Source organism: Cupressus sempervirens, chromosome 5 (assembly GCF_028749045.1).
Source record: "Cupressus sempervirens isolate cs-2001-9-10 chromosome 5, ASM2874904v1, whole genome shotgun sequence".
Taxonomy (NCBI): Eukaryota; Viridiplantae; Streptophyta; class Pinopsida; order Cupressales; family Cupressaceae; genus Cupressus; species Cupressus sempervirens.
In genome coordinates, this window is record NC_143122.1 from 234263550 (window position 1) to 234277113 (window position 13564).

Consider the following 13564-nt stretch of genomic DNA (forward strand, 5'->3'; position numbering starts at 1 on the left):
CTCTATGTTTCTAGTATTGCATTGCACAATTACTTCAATATTTTAGTGAATGTTCAGTTGCATGAGAGCATATGCTTCTAGATTTCTTTGTATTTAGATGATTGAGTTGAATGCAAGTTGTAGTGCCATTATAGATTATGTGTTTTATCATATTTCATAACCTAAGGCTACTATAATGCTCCCTTTACTTAGACTTCAAACATAGTTTTCTTAAGAAAATATGCTACAAGATTGAGAAAGGACTAATGATCACATAATAACATCATATAAACACGAATCAATAGAAAATAAGTTCACTTTTTTTAATTGCTTTCTTAGATGCTTTAATATATAATATAATTTAATATAGTTATATAAAAAAGGCAAAATATCATAACCCCATTTTTATTTTTTATTTTCATAATGGAAAATTAATAACTTTTCCAAGATAATTATTTGAGTCAAAGTAGAAAATAGTTAAACTATCTAACATGCAATGTTTAATTCAATATAAATGTTTGATAGCTTTGCTATTTTTACATGTGATGTATTTGATTATGATGGGTTATCATTGTTAGAGTGGTCGTTATCGTTGCATCAAAAGATCAACCTATCAATGCCTAATACAACTATTAAACTTATATAACTCATGGGAGGTAGTTAGTTCCTTGTCACAAATATATAGGGGAGCATTGACTATTTTGTGGCTAGAAATAAATTGAAGGTTCATTTTCATTTGGAACTTGTGGCTAGAAATAAATTGGATCTTTCAAGATTTGGAAATTATAAGTGTTCTTCTATGAAGAATTATTGTTTAGATAATTCATGTAATGATTCTTTCAAAATGTAACTTGTTAGTGAACCTATGGATCCTAGTGATCTAGTTATGATATGGAATCTGGATATTGTTGAGTGTAGGGCTAACCCCTTAGCAAGAAGGAAATTAAGGTATGCCAAACATAAAATTATTAAATAGGGAAGGTGGTTCATCCATTTGAGGGATTTTTAAAAGTTAAAATGAATCAGTCTTCTAGAAGGAAATGTGGACATGCATGAATCAATGGTGTTGGTAGGAACAATAGTGAAGTATTGCGCTCTTCTTTTCCTTCTATATCCATTCTTTGTGATATAGAAAAGGGTTCTCCCTTGATTTAAAATTAGATTATTTTGTCACTCAAGTTGCACTCAATATGTTAAATAGTAAACATTTGGAGGAAGCTAATTGGTAAGTATTTGTACTAGTAAGATAAGTCCTTAATTGATAGTGCTAGATGGATTATTTTTTATTTTTTGTCATACTTTGAGGAAGTAGAAAAATGTAGTAGCTTTCTTAGTAAATGAACTTCTGAGAACTAAAGCAGGTAGGGTATGGACTATGAAGTCTCTTGAGATTGATTATAAAGGGGATAAGAACAAAATTATTTCCACAATCCATATGAAACTATCAAATTTTATATGTTCCTAGATTTGATTGTGTAATTATTTTTGCATCAACATTTTAGACCATACTTTGTGATCCATCATTAGGTTAAGAGAAAGTGACACTCTATTTCTCTCATGAAACTCTATTTCTCTTATCATGATGATGAATCATAGAATGTGATCCGAAAAATTGATGCAAAAATAATGACACAATTGAATCTAGGAAAAAATATAAAGAGGATGTGGATAAGTCAAATATAGATTCCATAAAGTTGACTAGTTGTGACCTCTTTCAATTTGATTGTGTCTTTGCCTTGAGCTTTATTGTGTCGCTCTTAGGTTTTTCTTTGTATGTCTTGATTTATTTTGAATAAGTTAATTACCCCTCTTTTCTAAATATAATATTGCGTCTTTCTCTTAAATTCTAAACCTTTGATGTCAGAAAGAGGGTATACAAATTTTCAACAAGCATGTGTAATTTTATTCTACATTCAAATGATTTTTTTTAATAAATCAAAATAATTGCAACACCACTCAATTACATGCAAAATTGACAAAAAGAAGATAAGTGCATATTTCCATATATAGCTTCTAAAGTGATCAAAACTTTTTAAAACATGAATATATTTAAGTATGCAAAAATTGCTTTTAAAGCAATGAAGACACTTAAAAATATAGAAAATACTAATTATAAAATATCAAAATGCTAAAAATTAAATTTAAAATAACTTCCTAAAACACTTCAACTCCATTCTTGAGAGTATTATCCAATGAATTTTTTTTAAAACATAGAAATTTTTATCTATGCAAGATTTACTTTTAAAGCAATGAATCTTAAAAACACAGAAGATGCTATTTATAAATAATCAACATGCTCAAAACCTTCTAAAACACTACAAATCTATTCTTGACATTATTATCCAATAAAAATATGCTAGCATGACATTATTGGCAAAGCCATGCAAGGTATTTAAATTATGTTTTTGAGAAGTAAAGGTCTTGTGAGAATTTTATTTTTTGAACACAAGATTATTTAGAATTTTTTGTTGGAAAATAAGAGTGCCTAACTTTTAGAAATTTTCCTACAAACCTGATTTTTGTCACTTGTCAATCATTTCTCAATAATTTAACACTTCTCAAGAAATTTTCTTTACATATTATTTTAAAATCTAACAATATGAACTCTATTTTTTATAGAATTCTCCCTCTACAGACCCTTAAAATTCAAATACTTAAGCTAAAATTTCAATAATAAAATTTATAATAAATAATCTAACATTAAAAGAAAAACTATATAATTATTTTTTAAAAAAATGTTAAGCCTGGGATATAACCTATATTGTAGTACATGGCAGATATGCTCTAGACTTATTCGATATTAAAGCGATTGTAGATTAGAAGTTGTAGATTTTATATATTGTCAAAATGATATGTTTTATACTTTATGTAAGCGTATCGACGGATCAAAATAATCAGAAGAAACATGAGCAAAGAGTCCAAAAATAAAACCAGATTTTCCTTTGCAGACCAAAACTACATCGCTCTGAGTGCTTTGTACATTACCCTAATTCCTTGAACTGAGTTTTATTTCCGCAAAAGGACGAAAGTGTGTGTTGTTATTATGGTTTTCAATGTCTAACGTAAAAAATTAAGTCCAGCAATTGTACATTTGATGATATAGCTACATATATTTAGTAGCTGAAAAAATAGTGTGCCTCCTAAATCATTAAAATTCGAACATCTGGTATCTTATTGCAAATGGAAGCTAAAAGAAGATATCGTATATGAAAGAATGATATTAATACACAGTCTTCTTGAGTTCAATATTTTGTCCAGACGGACTAGTTGAAAGAAGGGTTTAAAAATCTCAGAAAATCTGTCCTGTCAGGCTCCGCTCTATGAATTCCTACAGGTTGGAGTTTTTCTGGCATTGTGGGAACTGCAGTCTCGGCCTTAATGCCACATTCACATGAGGACACAAAATTCCCACCATTACAAATCTCTCCATTGTTTTCACCTCTTTCCTCTCCCGCATTCTCCAATCTATCCCTAGATCGATTTTATTGGATGCCTTGAGAAGATTCCACACCCAATCGGTAATATGGCATTGGCAAGTCGTATCCACGGCCCTTCTGCCGCTCATGATTTCCAGCAACACGACCCCAAAGCTATAGACATCACAACGATCTATCAGCAGTACAGTCAGAGAATACTCCGGCGCCAAATACCCATGCGTGCCTGCTACTTTTGACCCCAAATGAGATTGCCTTTCCCTTGTTGCAAGCCTAATGCAGATAACATAACCCCTTTGCGATGCCGATTATTATCTTCTTCCTCTGCTCCCACGACAGTGCTCTCCCAAAAATGTGTTGATCCAGGCTGCCATTAGCGAGATAGTCGCAAATGAGAAACCGCTTATGGCAGCCCTGTTTGCCGTCACCGGCAACGTCGAAACCACGGAGAGCCAACAAATTCTGGTGGCGAAAGCTGCTCATCATCTCTTCTTCATTCTCTTCACGGCGATCATCTGTCCGATTAAATTGGTAAAACTGAAATTGTTCGTTGCCTCTTCCAATTGCCGCGCGTTGAACCGCACTGGGCCAAGGTTTTCATGGAAAGAGTAATCCATTTTCTTCACAGCAATCATCTCATGAGCTTCGGCAAGTCTTCCGTTACACACTATGCCGTCGAAATTTCCCTGATCGATTATAATGGCGCAACTAAAATTCTTGGTTGCGTCCTTGATTGGCACTATATTGAACCGCAGTACGCCCATGTGAATTCTCGCAAAACGCCTAATTTTGGCCCTTGCACAGCACCAGTCACTGATTCCCATGCTGCAGAACAAGATCATAGCCATGGCCGCCATGACAGACAATATCGTTACTGGATTACAGAAGAAATCAATATCCAGTTTGCTACAACTCTCTGTCGACGAGTGAATAATGGGCTAAATTTATAAGGAGGGGCCAAATTACAGAAAAAAATGTTACCAAATACATAATCAGCTAAATGATAGAGAGAGGCTAAATTGTAGATTTTTGTTACCAAATCCATAATCGAGACTCGATCTTATAGAGCTGAAGGATCTTATAATCGAATATGTCAGCAGCTTTTCATTGTATAGTTGGATGTTTTCATTTCCCGTTTTATTTTTTCCTGAAACGTCGAAAGCTGCTAAATGAAATGATTTGTTTCCATCAAATCGCAGGTGAAGAACAAGAGACGCAATGTGCCTTATATGTGTAATCTCATTTTATATATATATATATATATATATATTTTGTATTTTTATATTTTTTTATAGAAAATCTGTGTATATATATATATATTTATATTTTTTTTGTATTTTTATATTTTTTTATAGAAAATCTGTGTATAATTGAATTGCAGCAATAATTCTTACTGCAATTTTAAAAATTAAAATAATTAGATTTTGTAAATTAGCAAATTATTATAATTATTTAATAAATTTAATGTTAGAAGTTTTTTCATTATATAATTATTAAGAAAATTATATATTACAAATTAAAATTAATTTTTAGGTTAAAATAATTTTGTAAAATATAACAATAATAAGAAGTAAAGTAAAATGTAGGTTATAATTTTCTTTATGTGTAGATGACGTGAAGGAAGCTGCCATGAGGAAGGAATAACATGGAGAATGGTCGCAAAGGTTGAGTAAACTACTATTGCATGTGTCACTTGAGAAAGGTTGAATACGGATATTTTTACATTTTGGCATCTCAACTTTACATAATGAATGTTCATGTGGTCTATATCGATGCCAAAAAGTGTGAAGTTTATAAACCACCCTAATGCGAACAATAAAATTGATGGTGAGAAATGATGGTGGAAAAGATTGATTGTTAGGATAATTGTAAGAGGAAATCCATATGCATTTAGAGAAAATGTTGAAATTATGAATTTAGGTTTTTGTATAAGGCTAAAAAGTGAGCAATATATTGTCATTAAGTTTTTGCTATACTGTTTCGTCTAGTAGAATTGAAGAATGATTTTGAGACCAGTCTTATAGAAGTAGACAATACTTAGTTTCTTACACCAATGAAGGGTCCATCGTAGATTATAAAGTGAAAACATAGAAACCCAATTGAAATTGAATGAATGTAAGGAACAAGAGATTGTTGTGCAAAATTTGTGGGCCTTGGTGGAATCTATCTATCAAATACCATAAGAAGGAATAATATGGTACATTATTTTATATCTTCTCTACTTTTAAACATCACACTTATTTGGATCAACCTTATGGTTTGTTGCCTCTGGGTATTGATCTATTCTTATACTTAAAATTATATTTTAATATTTTCTTGTTTTTGGGAAAAGTTACTTTTTGTGCATCTTCCAATGGGCATTCAGTTTCTAGAGTTGATGATTTTTATGGATTGAATAAAGAACGGTAGAGATGACTTCTTGGAGTGGGGTGGTTTACTTATACTTACAAAGCCTAAATAGGAGCAACTAGAGTTGCCCAAATTAATTATTCTTATTTATTGTAATTAATTATTTTTATGTGTTAAGCGGATTTAAACCCAAGACCTCCCACATGAGAGGCTCACAAGTTACCATTTTGTTGCAAGCTCTTGCCTAATGCTAATGTGTTGTTGATAGTACTGGCGGAGACCAAAATTTGCTTGATCTATTGCATTGTTTTCTTAGATGCTTATTGTGGTTGAAGTTATACTATTTTTTTTTGTTATGTATGCAAAATTTGTGAACCACTATTTTTCATATTTTTTATCTATAATTTTGGCTTTTCAATGCAAAAGGAATACTGAATGTGTATTAATGCTATTTCAACTCATGTCATATACTTGAATATTTTCTTTTGGATATAATATTAGCAATTTTTCTCAATTGCATTGTAGCCAATTTGTTGGAGTTTCATTAAATTTGTACAACTTGTAAATTTTGTACGATTATTTCTAAGAAGATATTTTGTATTGGTAGAATGGTGAGTGTTGCCACAATTTTGAGAAATTTTCTAACTACATTTCTCAAGAGTTGTTTAATTTGGAGGTAGAAATCTAGATATTGTGATTATGAAGAATGGTAAAGGAGATTGACAATGATGACATCTTGGATATTTAAGGGGAAAATATGAAAATGACATTGAACCTAGAGAATGAATTGAGGAGAGAAATGTGTTCAATGTGATTCAATAGTTCAATGCCACCTCCATTTTATTCATGATTGTTGGTTCCTTTATGATGTATAAGAACACCTTTGTAATGTCATAACTCAATATAGTTTTTACAACAATATATATGATTTTTTTAGTATATCTAGAATGTTTCTTTATACTCCTGTTATGTTGAAAAATTTGCTCCTTTCTTTTTGGAGGGGAGGGGTATGATAAATTCATAACAATTTAGTGGTTGAGTTTCACAAATAAGTGCAACTAAAAAGATTATACCTCTCAGGTCTATTTAGAGAGAATCATCAAATGCCATATCAATTTTTAGATGGTGAGCAGTGATCATAAGTGCAACAAGATTTATTGCCAAAGAAACCAAAACAATTGATTCTATTTCAATGTGTTGGTAACCTGGTAGAATAAAAGATAAATCATTGGTAAAATTGTTGGAGTTGCAAGAGAAAGTCACTTTTATTTCTTTTATTTACCTATTTTATCTAAGTTTATTGAGTGTTTATTGTGTTGTATAGAAATGATATCCATACATTTACACATTGAGATTGTTGTTATACAGTATGACTGCCCCTTTAATGGAGGAAAGGAGAAGAGAAAAGTTGTGTAAATCCTCATAGAAATAGATTGGATATAGAGTTGCGAGTATATATGGGGCAGATAGATTAAGTCTTTTAAGACTCTTGTTTTATTGTTAGCATGTCTAAGTTTATAAGATGAGAATATGAGAGTTATATTGATAGTAAAGAAGTTTGTAATGGACAACATGAGATGATTAAAGTTGTGTAAATGCAAGTAGAAATAGATTGGATATGGGGTAGTGCATATATTTGAGACAACTAGATCAAGTCATTTAGAGCTATTCTTACATTGTTTTCTATATAATCATGTGATTGTTTTTTATTTTTAAGAGAAAAATAAGGATTTTTGTTGTCAATAAATAAGTAGTCATTCAAAAAGAGTTTTGATTTATTTTTTGCTACTAATAAATAAGCCTTATGTAAACATTAAGAGGATATTTTTTGATTGAATATTCCAATAGGAACTAGACATTTTCATTCTTTTTGGACAAGTTGATCTTTATGTAGTGAGAAAGGCTTCAATTCAATAGTAAACTTTCTCTTTCAAGAAACCATCATTTCCCTTTGAATGTTAAGGCCATATCTAATTTTAGAATCTTTTCAAAAAAATTATATGTATATAATCTTTCAAAATTTTGAGAGTACCCAAAAATGAATAAAACAAAATATCAATGGGTTTTCCTTGTAACGATAATTTTAGTGTTGGACATGATTATAAAAGGATGTGTAATCCATTTGGGCATTGTGGCATGTGTTCCAATTGTAACATTTAGTGCAATGAAATATTTTGTATCCATGCATAGATATCCTTAGATCATTCATATAGTGCCTACTATAAAACCAAAATAGGAGTAGTAGAAAACTTGATACGAAATTGCAAGTAGAGAGATGTACTTCTTGTGTATACAAATGACAATTTTGGGATTTGGGTCATTCCTTCCATAAATGATGGCTTACCAGAGGTTGAGGAAAACATTATTAGTCTAATGTTTTTGGTGATGGTCACAATTAATATTTAGAGCCAAAACTAGTCATTTCCTAAAGTTGAAAACTAAGTTTATTTTTTAATTATTTTTAAACAACAATTCCTATTTCTTGATTGGCTAATATTAATTTTACTAGGGGTAAAAATGTTTTCTTTCCACACAAAAATTGAACATAAAAATTATTTATGGAAATTTCTACTAGATTATTTTTCTTTTTCAACTATAGAAAATCTATGTAGAAAATTTGTACACCTATTTTCTCAAATTATCCAAGAAATTGTCAAAATTGACTACAAATTCAATATCTATTTTTGATGCCATGCTCAATAGATAAATCCATAGTCCAATCTTATTAGTCGGTTGCATGCAATTCCAAGTCTCGTTGTCTAAATAGACAAATTACATCAAGTCTCATTGTTTGAATAGACAAATTCCATGGAGAAAGAGCTACAGAGCTCGAAGCTTAATTTTTTGAAGATATCCCTGATCCTTTGGATTCGAACCATGGTCCTTTGAACAAGTTGGGATCTATAGAACAAGTGATTACCACTGCTTGAAAACCCTATTCCAACCCAATTTCATATGTTTCTGGTCTTCTCTACATACTGAGACAACACATCTGGTTGACAATTCAAAAACAATATGCACAGCTTTGTTTTTTAATATACCAAATGATCACGTTGTTCACATCTTTACTATTTCCAATCACGTTGTCAATGTTTCAACTACATTTTATTTTAACACCTTCTAGAATTTACTTTATCATCATAGTTCCTAAACTTACCAACCACCCCAATATGGAAGCTATTCTTTTAATTTTGGAAGGATTACTAATTTGAATTAAAATATTTGTAGTCTGATTTTAAGGGCATGATTATTGTATTATATAAATGAAATTATTTGCCACTTGATATTTGAAGATATTTAATATAACAATTTTTTTAAATTTTTGATAAATTCTTATTTTTGTTTTAAAGAAAATCTATAAATAAAAATTAGAAAAAATGAATAATTTATTTCAATTATTTAAATTATAGTCATAACATTATTAAATATTGATAAATGGTTAATACTTGAAAATTTGATATTAAGAATGTTTTGCATAGCTTCTTAAAGTATAGGTCATGTCACAAATAATTTGAAATTAAAAAGTTTTGATTAGATATTTTAAAAAAGAGAATGTTTAATGAACTTAAGTTTGTCACGTATTTTGGTATAGTGACGTTTTTAATTATAAATTTATTTTGTTCTTTGCAAATAACAATTAAAGTACTATAGTAAAATTAATTAACTTATTACAATTAAAAACTATTTTTTAATGTAAAATAATTTCAACACCATGGGTGACACTCCTTCCCTTGCTCGGAAAAAAAATGGGCCTCACCAAAGATGGTTTAGAAACTTTTCACCAATTCCAAATATTTTTGAGGAATGATTTACAATAGCGAAGGCAGTGTGACTACTCCCAAAAAAGAGTACAAAAGAAATTATCAAGCTAGATTCCAACATGGGTTCTTCTCGTAAAAATACTGTCAGCCAATATAGTGATTTCACAATCATATCCATATCTAATATGGTTGTGGGAACTCTGACAAAATCTAACGCTTTCCAAATGGATTTAAAAACAACAAAGCCTTGAATCACAATAGGAAAGTTGCCTCAAATCATGTCACAAAATTTAAGTTTTTCCAGAATTTAGCATTCTTGGGGAATCCTCTTTCAATATTACATTTGACAAGAACTTTCCAAGGATCATCCCTATCTTTGGAGTGAAAGATCCATTTAGAGGCAAGAGCTAAGCCACAAGTTTTAAGATCCTTCAACCCTAAACCCACAAGGAGCTTGTCAATATGGCACTGCTCCCATTTAACAACACAGAGCTTCTTGTTACCTTTGCCTACCCAACCTGAGGTAGTTCCTGATGGCCTTTCAAATTTCAAGGATATGGTAATTGTTGAACATCTAGGTAGAGGCATAATAAATATTGTAAGAAGAGAGGATTTTTTGATAGACTTGAACCCTACCAACTAGAGATAAAGATGCGTTGTGCCATTTATTTAACTTCTTGATGATTTTTTCCTTAACCCAAAGCCACATATCTTTAAGAGAAGGCTCCATAGAGAAGGGAATGCCAAGATACCTAACAATCTTGTATTTTTTTTTTAATGAATAACACGACACTTACAAGCTTATAACAATTGCAAAGACCAAGAGTCACAACTTAGAATCTACACAAATATAACCAAAATGTCCCTCTTGAGATTTGAATCAAGAATCTCCACAATGAAAACTCATTTTGCAACCAATTAAACTAAATGACTAATTTTATATTTTAAAAATAGAAAATTATTTATTTTTATCAATCCATTAAAACTTTTTTTTACAATCAAATAATATATAAAAATAAGCTTAGGAAATGTTTATTTCAAAATTTTATAATATTTATGACTGAAATAGAAATTTGAACTTGTTCACATATAATTCTTGAAATTTATGGAAATGCTATTGAACACGTTAGTAATATCAAACTATTTTAACATTTAATTTTTAAAAAGATTAATTTAAGCTAAATATTAAAAAATAAGACCCTCTCTAAGATAGACTTAAATATAGTACTTAGTGATTCTTTTTACTAGAACTATGAATACAAATTAAACTTGATTGAACTTCAAAATAATAGTTGATTGTTAGAAGAGGTTTGTTGGTATTTTCTAACTTATTTCTCTAAAAACAATCTAAATAATAACCACTTCTTATAGTCAAGGACCTTGGATCAATTCCCAACAAACAATAATCAACCCTAACTTTAGATCCTTCTTTACTTTTGGTTTTGCAAGACAAAGAGGGGTAGTGGGCTATGACAATACTAGCTGATGTGTTTTAAAAATATTTATGGTATTTAGTAACAATTTCTAGAAGTGACTGTGTTGGAGTTTTTAAATCAACATTTTGGATCAAACTTTGTAGACTAGGGTAGGGGTGAAGGGGTTTAAAAGAAGAAAAACAAAAAGATGCCTAAAGATCAAGGACAAAAAGGGAAGAGGGGACAAAATAAAATGAAAAAATGGAACCAAACGAAAACTATATTTTTTTAATTTTAAATATAAAAGAAAAAGAATAGAACCAATAAAAACAAAATACAAGAAAGAACCAAGAAGAAAATTAGAGAAAAGAGAGAAAGATCACAAAAAAAAAAAAAAAAGACAATAAAATATATAAAGACTACGAAAAAATTAAAATAAATAAATAATTAAAGAAAAATATATATCTAAAATCAAAAGTGATAAAGAGAACAAGACATGTTACTAAAAAAATACCAACAAAAATATTGTCACTTATTAAATTGAGAAAATGTTAATTCATCCATTGTTTTGGCTATTTTCTTCAACCAATTTTCTCTTTTTTATTATCATATTTTGAGAACATGAAACCGTACATTAACTTATCAAATATTATAAAAAATGTTGTTTCTTGATTTAGATTTATTTTTAAATCAAGACATTTATTACCTTTTCGCTAGGACCTTATTGGGGCTATAAATTAAAACTAAAACATGAAATTTACAAATTCTTAGCAGATTAACTCAAAATCAAATGAGTTCATGAGACTAATGCCTTACTAATTTTCCCTTTTGAAAATCCTAATATAATGCTACACTTATTTTCTTAATGCTACATCCAAAAACTCGTTTATGCAATCTAATGATATTTTAAAGTATTTTCCTTATAAAGAAAACAAAATGAACATTTTCCACAAAGACACCATAGAGATGAAACATGTGAAGTGTATCCATTTTATCTTAAATAGTTGTAAATAAAATATTGTGGTGACATTTAAAATATCTAAATTATGAAGATTTATATATTAAGATTATGAATAAGCACTATAAATTATTATGTATATGCAATATAATTGTTGGAATTCTTTAGAATAAGTGAGGGTAGGGGGGAATCAATTACCCAAGGTCTAGATATACAAATAAAACTTTTGAATGCTTACTAGACTCATATCCATAAAACTTTATTATGCATGCATCCATTAGATCATACAATAATTAAATTTTGTAGGTTACTATCCTAGGTCAAAGCAACTTTGCAAAAAAGTAAATATGAAATGTAACAGATTCAATAACACATTTGACACACGAATTTTATGTGGAAACCCAATTTGGAGAAAACCACTAGTAACATGCTACTAACTCTCACTCTTCTGAAGTGAAGCCAACCCTATTAAAGGTTACAATACATATTGTTAAATGTGACCTGGTTAAAGAATTTCAATCACCCTATTGTGTGTGAGCCTCGTTAGAGGACTTTAGATCATTCACTTGGAATGTCACCGATTAAAGGATTTACAAATGACCATTAGGTAAACTTTAATCCAAAGAATTTACCCTAGACTGATATAATGATTAGAAAGTAACAATAAGGCTTGATCTGATAACAAATTACAACTCACTTGTAGGTTACATATTTATGTTTCAATCCTCCATTTTGGTTGGCTTCCACACACGTCAGCTCTGGTAGCTTGTTCACCCTTTAGGAATTGATACTCTTAAGCCTTCTTGCTTTGCATGCCATTTGCAGTCTCTTCTATTTTGCCACTAAATGAAGTAATATCCTAGGCTCCTTGTCCTTCTTAGGTTCTCGCACATGACAACCTTTTCTTTTGACCAAATCTCTTTGTAAATAGAGATTTAAAATCTTTTGTTGCTTAACCATAATCATCCATTTTAGTGTTAGGTAAGATATAATGAATCTACCCACTTTTCCATTTGGTTCCTCTAGAAAATTCTTCTTCAATCTCCTTTGAATTCATCACAAAATGGTTTACCCTAAATTTTGTGCCACCAACTCATCATAGTTATCTTCCACATGCTTCACATAATTCTAGAAAAAAAAATAGTCAGCTCAGATTTGTCAAATCTATGATTTAACATGAATATTGGCACTCGACATCAATATGTTGTTACTGGACTTCCATATTGTTCTTCCACTTATCTTCCACTAGTTTACTTAGAAAACACTAAAGTTTATTGATGCTTGACATCAACTATTCACTCAACATACACTGAATCTTCACTTTGCTTGGCTCCAACTAATTTTCTACTTGGTTTGTACTAAATTTTCTCGACACCTACTATGCACTTGGTTGAGCTTGGGAGACACAATTCTTCTTACTTGTTCTTCTAGACTTAATCAGTGTATCCAAACTTTGCATTCTTAAGTAGATAAAAGATAGACTATATCATTACTGCCTTAACTAATCTTTGTACTCCTATTTCATACCATAACTCAACCTTTCCTCTATGTGCTCTTGTTATCTCATTTGATCAAATCCTCTTTATCAATCAAACAAATGATAGTACTAAAATCAACTAAGTAGTTGTCTTACCAAAAAGTAGCAGGTTTGACATCAGTGACAAAACA